General features: G+C 35.7%; 1 long non-coding RNA gene across 1 annotated transcript; it reads right to left on the reverse strand.

Annotated features, from left to right (window-relative positions):
* Positions 1-5,617: 5,617 nt before the first annotated feature.
* On the reverse strand, positions 5,618-6,915 carry LOC125653140 (uncharacterized). Its single transcript, XR_007361809.2, has 3 exons — positions 6,782-6,915; positions 6,172-6,232; positions 5,618-6,010 (listed from the first exon to the last, which is right to left on the reverse strand). It is a non-coding gene; the product is annotated as an uncharacterized LOC125653140 (long non-coding RNA).
* Between the last annotated feature and the right edge of the window lie 14,537 nt (positions 6,916-21,452).

Raw genomic sequence — 21,452 nt, forward strand, 5'->3', positions numbered from 1 at the left:
TTTGAAAGTGTTTTTTTATGCCCCCGAGATCGAAGATCGGGGAGCATATTGTTGTCCTGTCTGTCATTCTGTCTGAAACTTTAACCTTAATTGCTAATAACTTTTGAACAGTAAGTGCTAGAGCTTTGATATTTCATATGAGTATTCCTTGTGATAAGACCTTTCCGTGGGTACTAAACCTTTTGACCTTGGCATTTCACCTACTTTCAACAAATTTGACATTTGTCATAACTTCTAACTGGTAAATATTAAAGCTTTCATATTTCACATAAGCATTTCTTGTGACAAGATCTTTCTACTGGTACTAAGATGTTTGTCCTTGTGACCTTGGCCATCTTTGGAATTGGCCATTATCGGGGGCATTTGTGTTTCACAAACACGTCTTCTTTTAAACTTAATTATCTCACTTGATCATTATGTACATATTCATTAGTATCATTTATATCATCAACAGTATACACTGTTCAGTGCTACGTACATATAACACTCTTTTACTCCCTGGTTCTTTATTGTTTATAACCAAAGTTCTCTTTGAGCCTTGGGGCATCTATACCTGTGTGGTCACTTACAGACATGTGATTAAGGTCACGTGGTTCTTTAAACCAATAGTTTTACTTATTTTATTTTGCCGCTAAAAAGTCCCTAGTCTTTGTTCATACCAAAGTCAGACTTCAGACGACTCTCAGAGAGGAAGGACTGAATTTTATATTGAGCATAACTTTAAATAGAATTGAAGATTTGGACATGATAGTAAGTACACTGTTTATTTCACATTTCTTTACATCTTCTATCAATATTATTTCTTTAAAGTTTCTAATTTAGCATTTCTATTAAACTGAAGTTAGAAAGTAATTTCCATTGATAGATGAGCGAATTCTAGAACTTTATTTCTTACTACAATCTGTATATATTGATTTTATGCATCATGTATTCAATCAGTACAGTACTTTCGTAAATATTATTTGAAGTACTGAATGAAACCTAGAGTCTCATTAATTGACTGATGAGAAATTAAGTACTACCTCGTTCCAAGATTAAATTACATCAGGTTTTTATCCTTTATATATACATGTGTGTATTTCATATTGACTAGAACTCATTATGAATCTTGATTTAAAAGTTTAGTTTCAAGGAGTATAACTTGTATTTCTCAATATCTATCTTTCAAGAGTTATCCTTCTTGCAATTTTTTGAACTATTATGATATGTTATGTCCTGATTCATATTATGTGTGTTTAAAACCTTTATCTTTTTATTATTTCATTCTTGCTATGTTACATGGTTTCTCTCTCTCTCTCTCTCTCTCTCTCTCTCTCTCTCTCTCTCTCTCTCAGAAATTTTGATTTCAAATTGTGTCAATAAATGCAGAACCCAACCAGCCTAGTTTTCATCTATAAAAAGGTTACGAGGGCGAGTCAATAAGTGGCCAGCCTATCCCATTTCCGATTGACCAAGACGGTCACAACTTTCATGCCTTCTTTTAATACATGTTTTATATCTAGGTACAAATTTACACGCGTATCGAGCCATTCTTTAATAATATAATGAATGTCAAACATGGCTAGTGATGCAAAGGCATGCTTTTCATCTAAAGTTGAGTACCGTGCTATAATTCGGTACTTGTATTTAAAAGCTAAACAGGCAAGGAAATACACGGCGAGTTAGCCGATGTTTATGGGTCTTCTGCACCATCTTATGTTCAGGTTAAATTCTGGGTAGGGGAATTCAAACGCGGTAGAACGTCTTTAGAAGATGAAGTCAAGTCTGGATGCCACCGACGAAGAAATGTGTAAGAAAGTTCGGGATCTGGTATACTCTGATAGGCGATTCAGGTTGATGAAATAGAGCAGGCATTACTCAGCGGCATTAGGCATTTCACATGTTAGCGTTCAAAAATCTTCCTTGATCGTTTAGGTATGCACAAGCTAACAGCCCGTTGGGTCCCCAAATCCCTTAGCGATGAGCAAATGGCAACCAGAGCATCAATCTAATTAAAATTAGATCTTCCATCCGCTCCCCAGTTTTCGAAACGTCAACGATTCTAATATAGAACAAAGATCGCACATCGTGTCACAATGGTAGAGTGTTGGTCTAAGTTAAAAAAAAAAAATACGTGATGTATTGGCTAATGGTAAATTGTTCTTTGAGAACATGTGCATTGTTCTTTACAGTAATATGGTGCATTTGTGACTGAAGAGCATATCAACTGTCATTTTTAGTTATATGATATATCCGTGTTTAGAGAACATATGGGGATATATATTTCTGTTATCACTACGAGGTTTGATTGATTGGTTTTATATTGTTTAACGTCCCTCTCGAGAATATTTCACTCATAAGGAGACTTCACCACTGCCGGTGAAGGGCTGCAAAATTTAGGCCTATGCTCGGCGCATATGGCCTTTGAGCAGGGAGGGATCTTTATCGTGCCATACCTACTGTGACACGGGACCTTGGTATTTGCGGTCTCATCTGAAGGACCGCCCCATTTAGTCGCCTCTTACGACGAGAAAGGGGGTACTGAGGACCTATTCTAACCCGGATCCTCGAGGGTTGATGTTAAATATCTTAAATATAGGATGATCCTTTTATTTATTAAATTTCGCTGTGGGGTTGAGGGACAGGAAACAGTTTGATTAATTACCTACATGGAATAAGCAATGCAGTGATACCATTATTATCTTAGATAGCATCGTGTCACTAATGAATTATTGATGTTCTGTGAATGAAAATGATTTTTATCTCAAAATAAACAATAGGAGAGGTAAAAAATCATCCAATCATAAATACTTGGGACGTAAACTATTTATGACGTCATAGTTCTCTCACGTCACGTGAGAAACGCTAGATCGAATGTTCCGTCTCGTGAGCTGCGCATACAAAGTGAATAACGAGTTTTGCAGTGGAACTATCGTCTCGCCAAAACGAACAGATCACGGTATAATGCGGTTCTCTGGCATTGTGATGTCACGCTTGTGTGATTGTCAATATTTGGAAGATTTTAAAGAAAAACATCTTTGGGTGTAAATTGTTTGACAATGATAACCCATTTGATATTGTTAACCATTTCTGTGTATGGATGTTTCTATTTATTTCAAGTAAAGATTGTAAAAATGCGGCTTTAACTTAGATTTTTCATCTATTTGTGTACATAGTTCATCACAAGTGATGCGATCAGCAATTGGTCGAATAAAATCTTCATGGTGCTTTTAGTTTTTACTCGGTTTTTTTTAACCGTCATATAAATAAAAAGAGATGTGCTTATTTTTACCCACGAAATTTCTTTTAGAAATGTAAGATTAATGAAGTCTTTGTATATGATAAAAATGCACTCACCTTGCAAAAATAAAAACTGGCAACGAATACCATTCAAACGCGTAATCTTGTATCAAACACATTTCATTGAAATTAGATGTATAAGATTTGTCATTTGCAATAACGATGCATTCATTCAGATATAAAAAGTTTGCAAGGTGATGAATTCACCTATCTTATGGAATGCTGAGAAAATCTCCCCGATGCAGCTTTTATACTACGAATGATTCATGGCGTTTACTATAAAATAATATTGTAAACACGCCGTCTTCTGTAAGACAGTGACCATTTGACCTCCAAACCATAGAGGTCACCTACCAGTAAAAATCAGTCTTAGTAACATGTCATAAAGTTACTGGTCGGACATCATTAGCTATATATGTCTGTCCTTTGACCTGCAAATCGATAGGTCGGTCCACAGGGACTAAGAAAAGAGTATAACTCTGACCCAGATAAAAAAACAAATACCCACTCGCTTCAAATGCCTTCAAATCAGAAAATATGTGATGTGCGTAATTCAACCAAATTTCTTCATTTGCAGTTTATTGACTTTGTTGTGTAAAGTTTGTTCAAATTTGCATATTGTTAATTTTGCAAGTAATGTTTATAGTTTTTAAGTATAGAGAATGTGTAGAACTCTCATGAGAAAACAAGTACAGTCCCGAGTATTATGGAGTAATATAACTAAATATCTTATAATGCTTAAAACTACCAGCTATTTGGCGTCTGTTACCCGTGCCTGCTGCGCCCAAACTGACCAAAGCAATCACTGCAAACCAGTTTGAATAATATACCTTGCTTAGACCGAGTTAGTCGGCAATTTCAAACCTGATTTAAACGTATGGGTAAAAGTTTGGGATAAAACTATCTATTTACTTTAATACAGACTTGGTATAAATGAATGGAAAACAGTTTAGACTTTAAATGTGACAATTTGTGTATATTTATTTCGTTATATTTACACTTATGTGACATGTAAATTAAAACACAGAGATTAAACTTTGCTTTATTTCAAATTGTGTCATCGGGTAACTGTTAATGACGAAAATGATAGTTTTACGATGCTGATTAAAATCTAAATTGCCCCCTCCCAATCCTTTTATGTTAGACACTTTTCAAAGTCTCTTAGAGAATAATCAGAGATATGGTTATATCAAATATTAAATATTTCCTCTCCCAATACAGGAAAGGGACCCAAAAATAGGCAAGTTGGCTGCGTTGAAAAGTTGCGCACAACAGGGTGAATTATTATCAAAGTTGGATTACAATGTAGGTCTCTAGTTTCTTGTACTTTTTTTTGAAACATTGGTATTTTGATACAGAGAACAAGAATTTCTGCAATGTGTAGACTAAGTGTGTTCACGACAATCTGCCCCCTCATATCATCGGTTGGTATCTGATAAACGTATCAGTCTTTAATTCTATTATGTCTTTGCATTGTTCCTAGCTGCAGAACTGTAGCTCTATGATAAAATATCGAGACGGATCAGAGAGCTACAGATCCACCCCTTATAAAAACCTTCGATTTACGGCGCACTAAAAATGCGCACGGTTGAGGTCTTGTATCGTTGTATTCTTGGATTGCCGTCTCATAAATTTGATATTAAAAAAATTCCCAACATATTTAATGAATGTTACAGCTTCAAATGATTTCGTTTGTTGAAGGAGCCATCTGTCTGACGTGTTTCATACCGATTTTAGGTCATTCTTTAGACACTGATTGTGACAACGGATTTTTCCGTTTGCTTGATCAAGAAATTGGGCTCACGGCGGGTGTGGCCGGTTGACGGGGGGGGGGGGGGGGTACTTACTCCTCATAGGCACCTGGTCCGACCTCTGGTATGTCCAGGAGTCCGCGTTTGCACTACTCTTAATTTTGTTTACCTTATAGGAGTTATGAAATTGTTCTTTATCTTCACCTGTTCATTTTGATTTGGATAGAATATTTTTACAGGGAACCAGAATGCACCTTTAACTTTACAAAATGGAACGCGGTATTTTGTAGCAAAACACACTTTGTTGTCAAGAGACGACAATCATGTGACGCGTTTTATCCAATGACAGAATGTCATTCTTATCCGAGGTGAAGCAAGAGCAATAAAATCAAATACGGGAGATATTGTATTTTCCATGGTATCCATAATTAATACTAATCTAAGAAATGTTAGTTGGTTTTTTGTTTTTTTTTTGTTTTTTTTTTTTTTGGTTTTTTTTTTGTTTTTTTTTTGGAATTGGGTATAAGTCATGTACATCATATTGTCTTTATTACATGATCCTAACGTTAAACTACAAGTATAACATATTTAACAATCATTCAATAATATTTATTTTAACAGTACCTGTCATCACCTCTCAGTCTTTGATCACAGATTAATTACTGTTCATAATCAGGAAAACATTACGGCCCTTGTAAAAACCAGTCCAGCAATCAGACTGACCGCTATTTCACCCGTCGTTCTACTAGCATCGTTTCCTTTAGGTGTAGATTGTGTGACACCACTGTTTGCTCCTGGCACTGCAGTGCTTGATTTGGAGGTTGCTGATGCAGGTGCTGTAGATTGTGTGACACCACTGTTTGCTCCTGGCGCTTCAGTGTTTGGTTTGGAGGTTGCTGATGTAGGTGCTGTAGATTTTGTGGTTGCTGGCTTTGTTGTATTTGATGCGTTGGCTACTTTACCGGATGGAACACTTGTTCCTACAATTGATTGCTAGTGTAGATTTAAACATAATGAAGAAATTTTTAAGTGTTTCAATAATTAAACTATGGCAATAAGCAGTTATAAAGTGCTATTGTAAATAAATGTTGATCGCTGTACTGAAAACATTAATGTACAGAAAATATCTATGAAATCCTACCTTGTGTCCAACAGCAAATAGCTAATATAGTCAGTAATTGTAATAGCGTGATTTGGCACATCTGAAATAAATGTGCATAATTAATAAAAAGTGTTCAAATGAAGGGTAGTTTTACATTTCAACACCTTTTGAAACTACAATATATATCAATTCTAATTACGAATAATCAGTTAATGAGTCGAGTTGTCTAACTAATATATAGGCTAACAGTGAAGAATTCGTCATTATAAATCACGTTGCTATCATATAAATAGATCTTTCTGGAGGATATACTGAGATTTCGTCTTAGCTTTATGTGGTTACTCACCTGATGAAAAAAAAATCACGCCCGGATAAAATGAAACAAAGAATGTTTATTGTATCATGTGCATGTGATTCAAATCAATAAAATGACACTTTGTTTTAGGAAAAAAGTTTAATCTTTTTTTTTTCCGTATTAGTACTAGTATTAGTGATTTTTCAGGAAATGACAGATCCCAGCAAGTGTAAGAGATCATTAATTTATAAAATCTTATTTATCAAGTATGTAAAAACATGTTTTGAATATATAAAGAAATGTAGAACATAGGTCATCAAAAGTTTCAGAAAAATATTATAACGATATACATACTGTAATGATGTTTCAGGTTTGCCTTTAACCGGATGTGAAATTCAGACAATCCCTTCCTTAAATACCCAGTCTTTGCAGATTTACCTCCTAATTTGCTTTATTCCGTATTCGTGATGTATCTCTGATCCATTTGTTTCAAATGAAGTAGTATGCTTTGGTGTTCTTTTCTTCCCACTCGTGAGAGGATTTGTTGTGAAGAACATTGATAAAAGTTTTAACTGTATCCTACTGACAGTGAAATTATTTGTGTGAAACATTATTCCACTGTCATATCATGGATTCATACCTGTTGAATTCCGAGGAATTTCTTTTTATGTTTTTATTATTTTACCTTTAAAGTAGTTCTACTGATTTTTTTTAAATATTTCTTTTATAAAATACTTGTTAGATGATATAAAGTATGAGGAGTTCTCCTTTTAATCTCGCGGAATTTAAAAAGTACAGTGAAAAAAATTACATGCAAGTACATGTAGTAGTTGTATTTACAATGATTGAAATTACTCCGCATCCTGGATTCCCTCAAGTTCCAAGTGTATCACTACGCAGCATCATTATATGACAATTTAAGGTAACGTGTGTGTGATAAAGCCGGTAGACATGTTCTGAGAATAGAAATACTAGTTGAACAATATTTTATTTACCGACGTTAAACAATATAAAATCATTTTCATTTCAAATATAAGAAATCACTGTCTAGTTTGTTGGGTGTATGAGGTGATTAACAACAATAAAAAGCGTAATAATTTATGCATAACGGCTATGCAGATTATCACGTTTTCCATTGCGGTTAATCGCCTCACACCTAACAAACCAGACTGATTGTTTTTATAATCGCCTCACATACCTACCAAACCAGACAGTGAGTTTTTTTTTATAATCGCCTCACATACCTACCAAACCAGACAGTGATTTTTTTTTTATAATCGCCTCACATACCTAACAAACCAGAAAGTGATTTTTTTATTAATCGCCTCACATACCTAACAAATCAGAGAGTGGTTGGTTTTTTGTTTTATATATATATATATATATATATATATATATATATATATATATATATCCCGCTTTGTGTAATTAATCGTATTCTTATCCATTTCCAACAGTGTCAAATTAGTTGATGTACCTAATTAAGCAATCCTGTATAAACAAAAGACATTATCATTAATTTTATAATCTGCGATATATTTAAAGTTCATCCCATATAAATGCAGGTATAAAAATATAATCTTAGAGGTCCGGTGGACAAAACGCTCACCAGAGTCATCATGTTCATTCATAAATACTTACAATTTTGGCACAAGTATCAAAATAGTAGGGCTTCGTACTGGTTTATGAGACAGTGGTGTGAAGAAAAATGAATAAATACTACGGGAAAATATTAAATTCATAAATCCGTAAACCAACCCCCCAAAACTCTGGTGTACCAGGCCCGTAGGAAGCAATTTCACTTGGGGGGGGGGGGACCACACCAAAGTAATTTACGACAAAAAAGTGATTTCGACAAAACCATTAGTAAAAAGATAACTGCATAAATATGTGCAAGCATTGAGGTGTACGTCATGTACATAAATCTAATTATGTACATAGAATCTAATTAGTTTCCCAGCAAACCCCTCAACTTTAATTTTAAGTTTTGTTTGGGGTTGTTTGGTTGTTGTTGTTTTTTGGAGGGGGGGGGGTGTTAAGGATTTTTTTAAATCTTGTTTTTGTTTATATCTTTATCATTTTGTTATCAATCATTTCTGAGTCATAAGGTATTTAGTACTCGGTAAACTTTCCAAAAATCGCCAGTCTGTGTTCACTTTCACTTACGAACTCCTCAACTATTTTTTCTGGATTCAGTTCATCGGTCTCTTTTTAATGGGTACCTGTAAAGTGCGAAACGAAACGAAATCTACCGAAACGAAACAAAATCTACCGAACCGAAACGAAACCCACCAAAACGAAACCCAACGAAACGAAACAGATTGTATAATCGAACTCTTTTAATTATAATAATTAAAAATGGTATCTCAGGCCCCTGTTAAAGTTTACACATATAAATAAAATTCGCCTCCCCTTTGATGTAGGCTTTCGGCTTGACTGATACAAAGTTTCAAAAGTTGGAAAGGGGGGGGGGGGTAAGCACAAAGCACATAAATACCATGTGCAATTAGCTTCGGATCCATAAATTTCAGAACGGGAGGTTACATTCTCACAGGTCAAAGGTCTGGGGAAACACACTAAACGAGGGATGGGGTCGTCGGCGTTGGATCCGCTTTTGGGCATAAATACATGTTTCAGTATTTTTGTTCTAAAGACAAATATATGTATACATGTGGATATTGTGTATTTGTATGTAGTATATCAAACGGTGGATTCTGAATATGTCCCCCCGTTCTCTTTGTGATTTCTGCTTAAAATTCCCTTGTTCATAAGCCTTTTCAGTTTACAAAATGCCAACCTCCTCCTAATATTATTGCATTAAAAAAATTCCGTTTTCCGTCCCGTTTTCAATTCCCCGTCTTAGCAACACCCCAAATGTCAATCTCTCACCAGAGGGCGTATTACGCTACCCTACAACGATAACTCTGGGTAGAGATTGCCCAAATGTATAGAGTTTTTCCATTATTGAAAATACTCGCACCTCAGCAGTTAGAGATAAAATAAGAGGTTAAGAGCTCTTCCTGCTTTCAATTTTCTCAGACACCAGCTTCTTCAAACAATGTATCCATGCCCAAAGGCGGATCCAACGTCGTATAGTGTGTTTCCCCAGATCTCTGAGACTGTAACCCTCGGTTCTGAAATTTATGGATCCGAAACTAATTGTACATGTCATTTAATCAACTTCGGATATGTACTTTGTGCTTACTCCCCCCTCCCCCCCCCCTTCCAACTTTTAAAACTTTGTAACAGTCAAGCCGAAAGCCTACATCAAAGGGGAGGCGAATTTTATTTATATGTTGTAACTTTCACAGGGGCCTAAGATACCATTTTTAATTATTATAATTAAAAGAGTTCGATTATACAATCTGTTTCGTTTCGTTTCGGTGGGTTTCGTTTCGGTAGGTTTCGTTTCGTTTCGGTAGATTTCGTTTCGCACTTTACAGGTACCCCTTTTTTATGAACATACAATAAAAGCAAATTGTTTGTTCGTATTTGGCTCATTGTTGATCTCAGTGATGTTTTCAATCTTTTTAAGGCGCTGAATGAGCGCTCACTGGTAGCATTAGTTGCAGGAAGTACCAAAATTAGTTTGAGGATCTCGGCAAACAGACTTTTTTCATTTGAATGTCTGAAAAATTCAACCACACTTGGTATATCTGGCGTAAAGTCTTTTGGCAAAACAGTCTTTAACATTATAAGCTGGCAGTGAAGATCCTTTGGTTTCAAATCTGTATCATATAGGGTCGTGACAAAATTGAATTCTTCTTCAAACGTTTGACCTGTGCAAGCCTTAATTACGAGGTTTTCAAAATTAAAATAAGCTTTGTAACCTGGTTGGTCAAATCTAGATTTTATGCCAGCTAAAAGCAGATCTAATGCCTCGTAGAAATATTTCCTATACATATCTGCACACGATGAAAAAGTATGTGCTGCTGTCCCATCATCAAGTTTACGAGGAATTATGCGTTTTGTAGGAAGAACAGGATCATCGATGTTCATCTGTTATGCTTTTTCAACAACTTCTTCGTAAAACTGAGTGAAGATTGTCTCATCTCGGAGACTTTGCAAAGCACTCATTGTCGTTGATGCCATTTTTTGACCATCACTCACCGAGAGATTTGGAGCCTGCAGAGCCCTTGCCAAATTATCACTATAACGTAAAAGTTTTTCACTCAGTAAACACCCAAAGAAGAAATCAAACCTGCACATATAAGCAGCCACTCCCCTAATTCTGTTTCTCATTTCTACCTCGCGCACGTATTGGAGGCTTTCATCCCAAACATTTCTTAGAATTTTATAGTTTGACAAAATGCTCAAAAATGTGTCGGCTTTTATTGTCCATCTTGTGGGACACAAAACCCTTATTCCCGCTGACGTTTTCTCTAGATTTTGGGCATTTTTTAATGTATTGAAAATCATCTCCCTTCTTGGAGATTCTTTAATCAACTTTGTTATATCCTTTGCAATGTCCAGGGTGTCTCTAACCAACTTACATCCCTTAACAGAATCACTGCCAGCTAGGTTAAGAGCATGACCATAACAGTGTATGTAAAGGGCTCTGGGTTCAAGTGCATGAATTTGTGTTGCAACACCTGTCTTTGAACCAGTCTCTATGACTGGTTCAAAGACAGGTGTTGCAACACAAATTCATGTCATGTCATAACACTGGCCTCGTACTTTGTTGATAGGCAGATCGAACCTCAAAAGGGCATCTTTAATTGCTAGGGTTATTGAATTAGCCCCAATGTCAGAAAGGCAGTGCATCCCTAATAAATCTTCATGAGCAGTACAATTTTGATCAACCCATCGAATGCATAAAACAAGTTGCTCTTTGTTGGAAATATCTCGTGTTTCGTCTGCCATTATTGAAAAGAATGCAGACGATTTGATGAAAGCAACAATTTGTCGCAAAACCTGCAACCCCATCATCTGCAAAATTTCATTTTGTATATCTGGAGCAACATACTTATTTGTCTTGCGTTGTAGCCATTCCTGAAGCTGGGGATCGCGTTTAGCCTCTAGCATGAGAAGTTTATCAAAGTTCGAGTTGTTCTCGTCTTTGTCACCCCGAAGAGCAATTCCTTGTCGAGCAAGAAGCTTCAAAATGTTTGTGATTTTAAGCAAATTCTCTCTGTTAGACTTCTTCTCGACTTCGTGCGTCTTTGAAAGACATTCTCCAACATCTTTAACCTCCTCCTTTATCGTAAACTCCCTTTCCATTGCCTCTTTATGGCAATCACTTTTCTCGTGTGCGGCGACTTTTGTGGTTGCTTTTTTCCAGTTTTTAAAACCACTTGATATGAAAGCTTTTTAGCTCACCTGAGCTGAAAGCTCAAGTGAGCTTTTCTGATCACCCGTATTCCGGCGTCCGTCCGTCTGTAAACTTTTCACATTTTCAACTTCTTCTCAACAACCACTGGGCCAATTTCAACCAACGTTGGCACAAAACATCCTTAGGTAAAGGGAATTCTAAATTGTTAAAATAAAGGGCCAGGCCATCTTCCAAAGGGAGATAATCAAGAAAAGGTAAAAATAGGGTAGGGTCATTAAAAAATCTTCTTCTCAAGAACCACTGGGCCAGAAAAGATGAAATTTATAGATAAGCTTTATTACGTAATGCAGATTCTAAATTGTTAAAATCATGGCCCCCGGGGATCAAAGTTTTACATACAAATATATAGGAAAAATCTTCTTCTCAAGAACCACTGAACCAGAAAAGCTGAGATTTATATGAAAACTTCCTGATATAGTACAGATTCTAAATTGTTAAAATCATGGCCCCCGGGGGTCGGATGGGGCCACAATAAGGGGTCAAAGGTGTTTTTTTTTTTTTTTTTTTTTTTTTTTTTTGATATAGTGCAGATTCAAGTTTGTTAAAATCATGGACCCCGGGGATTGGATGGGGCCTCAAGGGGGGCATCAAAGTTTTACATACAAATTTATAGGAAAAATCTTCTTCTCAAGAACCACTGAGCCAGAAAAGCTGAGATTTATATGAAAGCTTCCTGATATAGTGCAGATTCTAAATTGTTAAGATCATGGCCCCCGGGGGTTGGATGGGGCCACAATAGGGGGTCAAAGTTTTACATACAAATATATAGGAAAAATCTTCTTCCCAGAACCACTGAGCCAGAAAAGCTGAGATTTAAATGAAAGGTTTCTGATATAGTGCAGATTCAGGTTATTAAAATCATGGCCCCCTGGGGTAGGATGGGGCCACAATAGGGGATCAAAGTTTTACATACAAATATATAGGGAAAATCTTTAAAAATCTTCTTCTCAAGAACCATTGGGCCAAAGAAGTTCACATTTACATGAAAGCTTTCTGACATAGTGTAGATTCAAGGATATACTCCAGGGGTAGGTTTGGGGCCATAATAGGGACTACGGTTTTACATACAAATAGATATGGAAAATCTTCTGATATGGACCAAGGTGACTCAGGTGAGCGATGTGGCCCATGGGCCTCTTGTTCTTTCTTGTGACAACTGAGAGTCTTCTTCTGAAATGATTTTATGCTAGGAAAACAGAATACAACATCTTTGATTTCTACATAATGTAACCAAGACCACCGATCAAACCAGGAGGCATTGAAAGATCTCATCTTTTTACCAAACGTTTTTGCTGGAAAGAAAATATTCCGTGGCTTATTTGGGGTACTATCGATCTCTGGTGTATGCCATTTTTCATGTACAACCTGGGCCTTTTGAACTGGTATTTCTGAAATATCATCTTCTGAAGAAGAAGAATCAATAAAGGAAGCAACCTTAACATGTTTGTCTATTTCTTTGTTTGCAGTTTCCCCCAATTTACCTGTTTCAATAGACTCCTCATTTGTGTTAGACTCCAAGAGTGGGGGAGGACTATCTTGTGATTGTTTTGGTTCAAATGAGCGATGAGGTTCAGAATCCTCAAAGGATAACCTCGAACGCTTTGAAAGAGGTTCCTCATGCTTGTGAATACAGGCAACAAAATTATAAGGTGTCCAACCATCTATTTTTGTAGCAATTGTTTGAGTCCACATGATGTGGATAGCATCCTGATATTCTTTAGCATCAGCACGGTCAAGAGGAACAATAAGCTGATTATGATCTTGACTGTTTACACCAGGGTTTTGCACCTCGGGAAAATTCTGCAAAACGTTAGAAACTACGAACATATGTAAAAGGCTTGAATAGTAACCGTTCTGGGTTGTTTTATTGTTTCCTTTTGTCACGAAGCAATCAAATCACCAGTAATTAAACACTCTTCTGACAGGGAACTTTCAGACATATTGAAGTGAACTTTTGTTTGTGGACATGGTCACTAAAGTGTTTTCATTCGTGTAGCGCTTCAGGTTTGAAACAAGTTCAAACACAATTCGTACCCTCGTTTCCTTAAAATTGTCCTCATGTCCGAACACAAAAAGGGAGAGTTCTGAATAAACAATTCCCATCACCATATATCTGAGTCGGGATAAGCTCAGAAGGAGCATCATTTGGATAAAGCTCTGAGGAAACAGCATTTTTTCGAATATTCGAAGTTGGGATATTAGGTATGCTTGATGGAAGTGGATATTTCTTAAAAATTGCCCTTTGAGTCTAACAAGAAAACTTAGTGCTCCTCATCCCTTTTTTCCTGCATTCCTTGCTTCTTCGTGCACTTTTTCGAAAAATGCCTTTCTTTCGTCCGTCTGGGCATAAATTGTGAAATATAATCAAAGTTAAAACTGTGCGGAAGGTTGATCTTACACTGATACGATAGTGTCTACTCTTGGACCAAGAATGAAACGGGTCTTGACAGCCTGAGACTTTACAAGTTTTGAAAAAGTTGTTACACGTCATGACCTACGTCACATGGGGGTGTTACGTCACTGATAAATAGACTTCACACATTGTCGGGTTTACCTTTACCATAAAAACTGTGATGATAAAAAAGTCAACAATTCATCATATTAGCCAATCTCTACCCAGAGTTGTCGTTCCTTGCTTTCACTTACACCTCTGTTAACGTCTCAAAATAAGCAATGTTATTCCACATGTAAATCCACTTTTTTACGGCTAATAAAACTAAGAACTATTTTATAAAATATCTGGAAAATGTAGGATAAGCAACTATTTGTATATTTTTTTTCCCATTACTATATATTCTTCATGTACCTATCTATAGGCCTGGTGCAATAGAACTACCCAATATCTACGTTTCAACCCAAATCAATGCTTCTTGTGTCACAAATACACTTGACATCTGCTCAATATTTATTTATTTATTTACGTATATTTTTTGTAACTGAAGTCAAATCCATACTTTATTTGAGCATACGTGCCATTTTACAAAAATCTTGTAAAACCCTTGAGACGTTTACAGAGATGTAAGTGAGTGTAAGGACCGATAAATCTGGGTAGAGATTGCATATTAGCTTTACAAAAAGATTTTAAATATATACAAACGTTGAACTGGTATTAGGGCAGTTGGGCATAGACATTTTTGTATCAAGACGAAGTTTCTATGAACAAGCTATCTAATGAATTATTAGACCTTGAAAGTTAGTTAAGGTCACACATATTAGATACCTTTTGATCAGTCGTCCCTTGCGAGATTTTTTCACTCGTATGAGTCGTCAACAAATACCGGTAAAGGACTTTAAACGACACTAGTGCCGGACACTTGGCAAAGGAACAGTCATTACATATCATAGGTTTCGCGCCAGATGCGGAGCTGAGAACGAGAACCGAACCATTACCTCATGATTACGACCTTTTGGATGATGCCCTAAGAAATGTTAAGGCATTAAGTGCTTTTCATAATATTTTTTTTTTTATTTAAGCTAAAGGACAGTCACACTGACTGACTCTGAGTCTCATTGAATTAAATGAACTTTCTGCTTAAAAATAATTATACATTACACTATTTGTGAATTTTACTATATGAATTTTTTTTGGGGGGGGATATTGGGGGGGGGGCACCCCCCCCCCCCCCCCCCGGGTTCCTACTGCCATGTGTATATATACTTTCAATGTTTTACTGTGGTCCTCTCTGATCCAATGGAATGCTTTGTACAAAAATCGTGAAAATACATTAACAACTTTTAAAAATCTTATCCAGCACTACTTGAGAACAATGTCAACCAAACTTAGCACAAAGCATCCTTGCGTGAAAGGAATTCAAGTTTGTTCAAATGAAAGGTCATATCTCTTTTCAAGGGAAATTTTAAATAGTGAAAATACATTGACGACTTTTATATATCTTCTCTCAGATCAGAAGTTGACATAAAAGCTTTCTGATATAAACTGTAGTATAGATTCAAGTTTGTTAAAACCATGACCATCTGGGGGTAGATTGGGGCCACAATAGGGGATCAGAGTTTTATGTTGGTATAGATAGGTCAAATCTTTGAAAATCTTCTTCTCAATAACCACTGGGCCAGAAAAGTACAAATTTACTTGAAAGCTTCCTGACATAGTGCAGATTCAAGTTTGTTAAAGCCATGACCCGTGGGGGTAGGATGTGGCCACAAAAGGGGATCAATGTTTTAGATACAAATATATGGATAAAATCTTCTCAGGAACCCTTGGACCAGAGAAGTTTACATTTTAAAAAGGAGATAGTGAGACGATATGTTACCGACGATGGAGTTCTGTGTGAAGTATTTACCATGAAGACCATATATAGATACTTGAAATGTAGATTGTTAAAATCCTATATCCGTGCATTTTGGTGAATCCATGTGGTAAAGGCTCGGGGGGTAAATACCTAATGCTTTATGAGTAATTTATTTGTTTGACCAACAAATCTGAAAAAATCTGTGTGAGATACTGTAATATAGTTTCTTTCAAGAACACATTGGCGAAAGCTTCTTAAAAACATAAATCCGTGTGCCGCGCGTATCCGTGACTTCGAATTCTGATCATAGTGTCAGTTAACGTATATAAATTGCTTTTTTCGAAATTGTTAATAGATATTTATTCTACCGATTCTCAGATAAGCCTGAATACCTAACCGCTTATTGCAGTTGACATTGCAGTGATAAACTTAGATCAAAAGAAATTGACATGATATTAAATGTTGGGCTTTTTTCTATAGCAATAACATATCTAGAAATGGGTATAGAATAAGGTATGATGAAAATTTGAAATTCTTGTCGTAATACAGAATTTGTTTTCGACACATGGTTTGTTATTTCTATTCTTAGGACTTTTTTGAAAATGTTCTATTTCAATGTATATTAGTATTACGTCAAAATAGTAAACTGGCCAATAGCGTTTTACGAACACGCATGTTATTTAGTCATAGAGTTGAGCTTAACATGGTCAGCATTGACCCCCCCCCCCTCCCCGCTCCCCTAGTTTCAAAGCAGGTAGCACTAAGGTCCCGTACTACTATATCAGTCCACTCCTATCCACAATATCTTGCAGTGGTTGATATATAGGTCGGTGGTTAGAACGGGAGGTTGTGAGGTTAATCCTTACTCATGTCTAGGTCACATCAAACCTACGATGTAAAAATAGGTAAAGACTGGTCTTTTGCTAAACGTTCGGCATCAAGAAGAGAGATTCGCGTTTAAGTAGGAGTGGTTAGGTCGGACGTTGAAATTCAAGCATCTGCTTTGAGGAAAATTGCATGGGTTTTGGGGTTTTTTAAATTTATTTTTCTAATATTCTCACCACAATTTTGCTTTACTAGAGAAGCATGTAATTGAAGTTGCAAAAGTTTTCTAAGATAGACATAGACAGTTGTTTCTTCAACAAAAATGGAAAAAGGATATATTCGTATCTGGTGATCAGCCATCCAAAAAATTTACTTCGTTAAACACCACTCTGATTTCACGCACAAGTACTCTGAAGTTAAAATAACGAACCCTCATTGATAATATCTTCGTAGTCTTTAATGATCAGGTCTTCCAACAATATTCTGGAATTTCCCTCAGCACGAGTTGTGTTCAATTGTTAGCTGATCAGTTTTTATTTTGTTATGAAGTAGAGTTTATTCAAACACTTCAAGTTGAGAAGAAATAATCTCTTGTTGTGGCCTTCAAATCGACATTTAGATATATGTACATATATGTATCGACGCGTTTTATCTATTAATTAAAGGGAAAGGCAACCCCCAAATATTTTACATTATAAATGATAGGATTAATTATATGATAAGATTTTGTCATACTATTATGTTGGTATACCGCCTAAATAAGCTTCAGTACTAATTTGAAAACGTTAAAAATTGAAATTCCCGCCATTTATAGAAGCTGCCATGATGTGGAACTCTTTTGTATTCAAGACCACAAAAATCGATAATTTTGACGTCACATCGTCTGTTCCGGTTTTGATGAGATTCCAAGACCATAAAAGATATGCATGTGGTAATTTTACGAATAAATAGGTTGATGCCTTCCTGTCAAGCTGTTAATTCACTAATGCGAAAGGGGATATGTGATAAAAAATTGAGTTTTTTTTCTCTCGAAATCCTGACCCAAACAAGTCATCTGAAAAGAAAAGATTATGTAAACTGTGAATCCATCATTTGCGTAATGACAAGTTGAGGTTCGAGATATTTGTATGAAGAAACGTGTACCGCCTGCCTGGTCTGCGACTCGCCTGAACATTTTCTTCTCTCAATTTCTTCTTGCGAAAGAACGGGCTCAAATCTATACGGCTCCAAACTTAACTGTGTGTAACTTGTCATGTTTACAGTGATACTAATGAAATAGTTCGAAACCGACGGTGTGACGTCATAAATTAAACTTCAATGGCCTCTCTATTAGCGGCGGGTAATTTAAAATATATGATAGATTGATATTGATTTAATCATTAAGCAAGGATTGTTGTTGTTATAGACTGTTATTTACGATATCAGTAAGTAATACTTTATTCATAAAAGCAACAATGTGGTTAGGGTTGCCTTTCCCCATCATTAAGCAAGGATTGTTGTTGTTATAGACTGTTATTTACGATATCAGTAAGTAATACTTTATTCATAAAAGCAACAATGTGGTTAGGGTTGCCTTTCCCTTTAACAGTAATCATTTTCATTCATATTTGATTAGATATATCCCTGTGAGCTCGAGATACATGTAGCAGACACCAAGGAGTCCTCCAGATCTGCTTCGTACTTAAATTAGATATTTTATTTAAAATGTATATAACGGCAAACTAACAACTCAACTTTATAACAAATGAGATGATTTCAGCTTCTCCATCGTCAACTTCCCATATTTATGTAACATTATTCCATTATCACCTGCATGTGGTATTTATATCTCTCAATTGATTCGATACGCAATAGCTTGTTCTGATTCTGTTAAGTTTTTAAATCGAGGCAAGCTACTGACAAACAAATTGATATTACAGGATTTTCAACAGTCTTGTTTAAAGTCAGCATTTCGCAAATTATATGATTGTTATAATGATATAGTTTGCCAATATAACCTATCCTTAGGTCAAATGCTTTCTGGCATGTTTCATACGGGTTGTTCGTGGTACACTGATTTTGACTACGGATCACTCCGTTTTCCTATTCCAGACATAGAGCTCACGGCAGGTGTGACCGGACGACAGGGGATGCTTACTCCTAGTTCATAGTCACCTGATCCTGCCTCTGGTATGTCATGGGGTCCGTGTGTGCCCAACTCTTTATTTTGTATTCCTTGTAGATTATGAGATTGATCGAGTATATTTTTTTGGATGATCTGTTTGTAAAAACAGCCATTGCAATACAAATCTTACGCCAAACCACTCTGCAATCATGGATCGAGTAGAGCAATATTAAAATGTATAGGGAAAGTGGGTTTTCCAGAATCGGTGCTGTGTTTCATTGTGACAATAAATAATGATACGGGTATACAGCTGTACATTTCTATTAAGATCAATTTATAAAGATATCATTAGCTAAAAAAAAATGTGTACATTTCTAATGTATTTTGCCTTTGATATCTTTACAAATTGTAATGATACCCAATTCCTTATGAACGCGCTAAAATTGTAAACAATGTGCGTATGAATCTTGATAAATATAGTACATTTATTTTTACAGTTGAGAATTCCAAAAGAAATAACAGTAGAATGTAAATGTAAGAAATAAATTTGATTTTTGAAAATACATGAGGGTATGAACTGCAACGCTTCACGCCGGTATACTTTTCATGACGCGCTAACACGTGAAGCATCGCAGTTCATACCCTCATGTGTTTTCAAAAATGAAATTGATTTCTCAAAGAGCCGACTGAAATGTCTCTAGCCGTCTATCAAATTTATTTTCAGCAAAGTTTAAATCTTAAAACACAAAAACAGTTTCTTGAAATTATTCTTTTAATGTTACTTATATTCAGTATTTATTGAATACAAACACATCTCATCAAGAAAAAAAAGTAATTATCAAATAATCAGGTTTAACCAGATAATAACGTGTAAGTACATTGAAAAACGAATCATTCACAGGGTATATACGCTGTGTTCCTCGCCAGTTCAAGACAAAATCATACAGTCATTTGGATATTCATGGGAAAGCAAATCAGTTGCATGGGTTCATGGTTTATTCTTGCAGTAATAAGCACATGAACGTAGTCCACGAGAGAGTGACTATTACTGGAGCTGTCACTATGCCTGCTCCGGATTTATTGCCTGGAGGTAGAGTGGTACTAGTTTTGTCAACTTCTTGATTTCCATCTCCTGATCCACCTTGCGTTGCTGAAAATAGTTTGAATATATTAAAATAAATACATGTTGGGTTCAGATAATTCAATTTCAGACAACAATTCATACATTTACCTGCATTAACCGCTATTGAAGCCAGCAGAAAAAGAATGAGCAGAGGGGAAGCACACATCTGTAAGTTTAGTATGATAGTACTTGAACAATAGTGTCTGAGAAATCTGACTTTAATTATACCTATTTAAATTCAGTAATGAAATAATTATTTCTCCGTTAATTTTCTGGAAGTAGATAAATAATTCCAACTCACCTTTTTCTGTAATGTTAACCTTTCTAGTGTTGTTGGTTTCTCATTGGAAATGCCTCGTTGCAAATCCATTTATATTTTAAGGATATCCTCGCCGCAACCAATCAAATGGTTGCTTTACACTATTATTTCGTCTTCTTAAGTCATTGTAAACTTTATTTCCAGAAAATGTGGAAATGCACTCTCTATCAGCAGACAAAGCAAATGAAGAAAAAAACTTACTTGATTTGGAATCAAATATTGTAGATCAGTAAAGGAGCATGTACGTACTTGGACAATATTTTCATTTACAAAAGTATTTTTTTTATTTCTACGAATTAGATGGCTTAATCGTATGTCTATATTATAACAAAGTAATGCCTTCTTCCAGATTAAGGGTGCATGCAATGCATAGATACTGTATATGTGTGCTTATCTTAGCGTATTCAAAATTTGACAGTATGGGATCTGATGTACTGTTTGGCGTTCTCACTAATTGTGCCAACACGGTAATGATAATGAATAAGTAGAGGTTTACATATTTTAGCGCAGCCAGAGATTAGCGATCTTTTTTCATCTCCAAAGGCTCTAAAATATGAAGCCCTATATACAGTAAATACACATACAGTAATCCGTATGTAAACAAGTCGGGGTCAGAATTTGAAGTCGGGGTCAAACGCCTTACGTAACTTAGGCTAGACGTTTGCCTCGTTTTCGTGATAAGTTATATATAAGTTACACACTGTTGTCTTAATAGTGTAGAGTTGGTCATGTTTTATCTTCGCGATGAATTTATAATAAATTATTTTAAAGTTATCATCCAGAAATCAAAACCACAAAGCTGTCTGTATCAATGTGACCGAACAAAAGCTTCCTATGGTAAAATACAATTAGGATGTCAAAGTATAAGATTTTTACTATACCCCGGTAGTCAACAATGGCTTTTTACTCTAGCTGGGAATTGTATCATGCCAGGGTTTACTATAATAAACTAAAGTATCAGTGCTTTTGGTACGCCAAGTCAATGTCTTTAAAACTTATTTTATTGAAGCATTTATTCTTCTAAGATGAATTTTTCAAAGATGTCACCAAAGTTTTTCAGGATATTGAAGTT

Source organism: Ostrea edulis, chromosome 2, assembly GCF_947568905.1.
Source record: "Ostrea edulis chromosome 2, xbOstEdul1.1, whole genome shotgun sequence".
In the NCBI taxonomy this organism is placed as follows: Eukaryota; Metazoa; Mollusca; class Bivalvia; order Ostreida; family Ostreidae; genus Ostrea; species Ostrea edulis.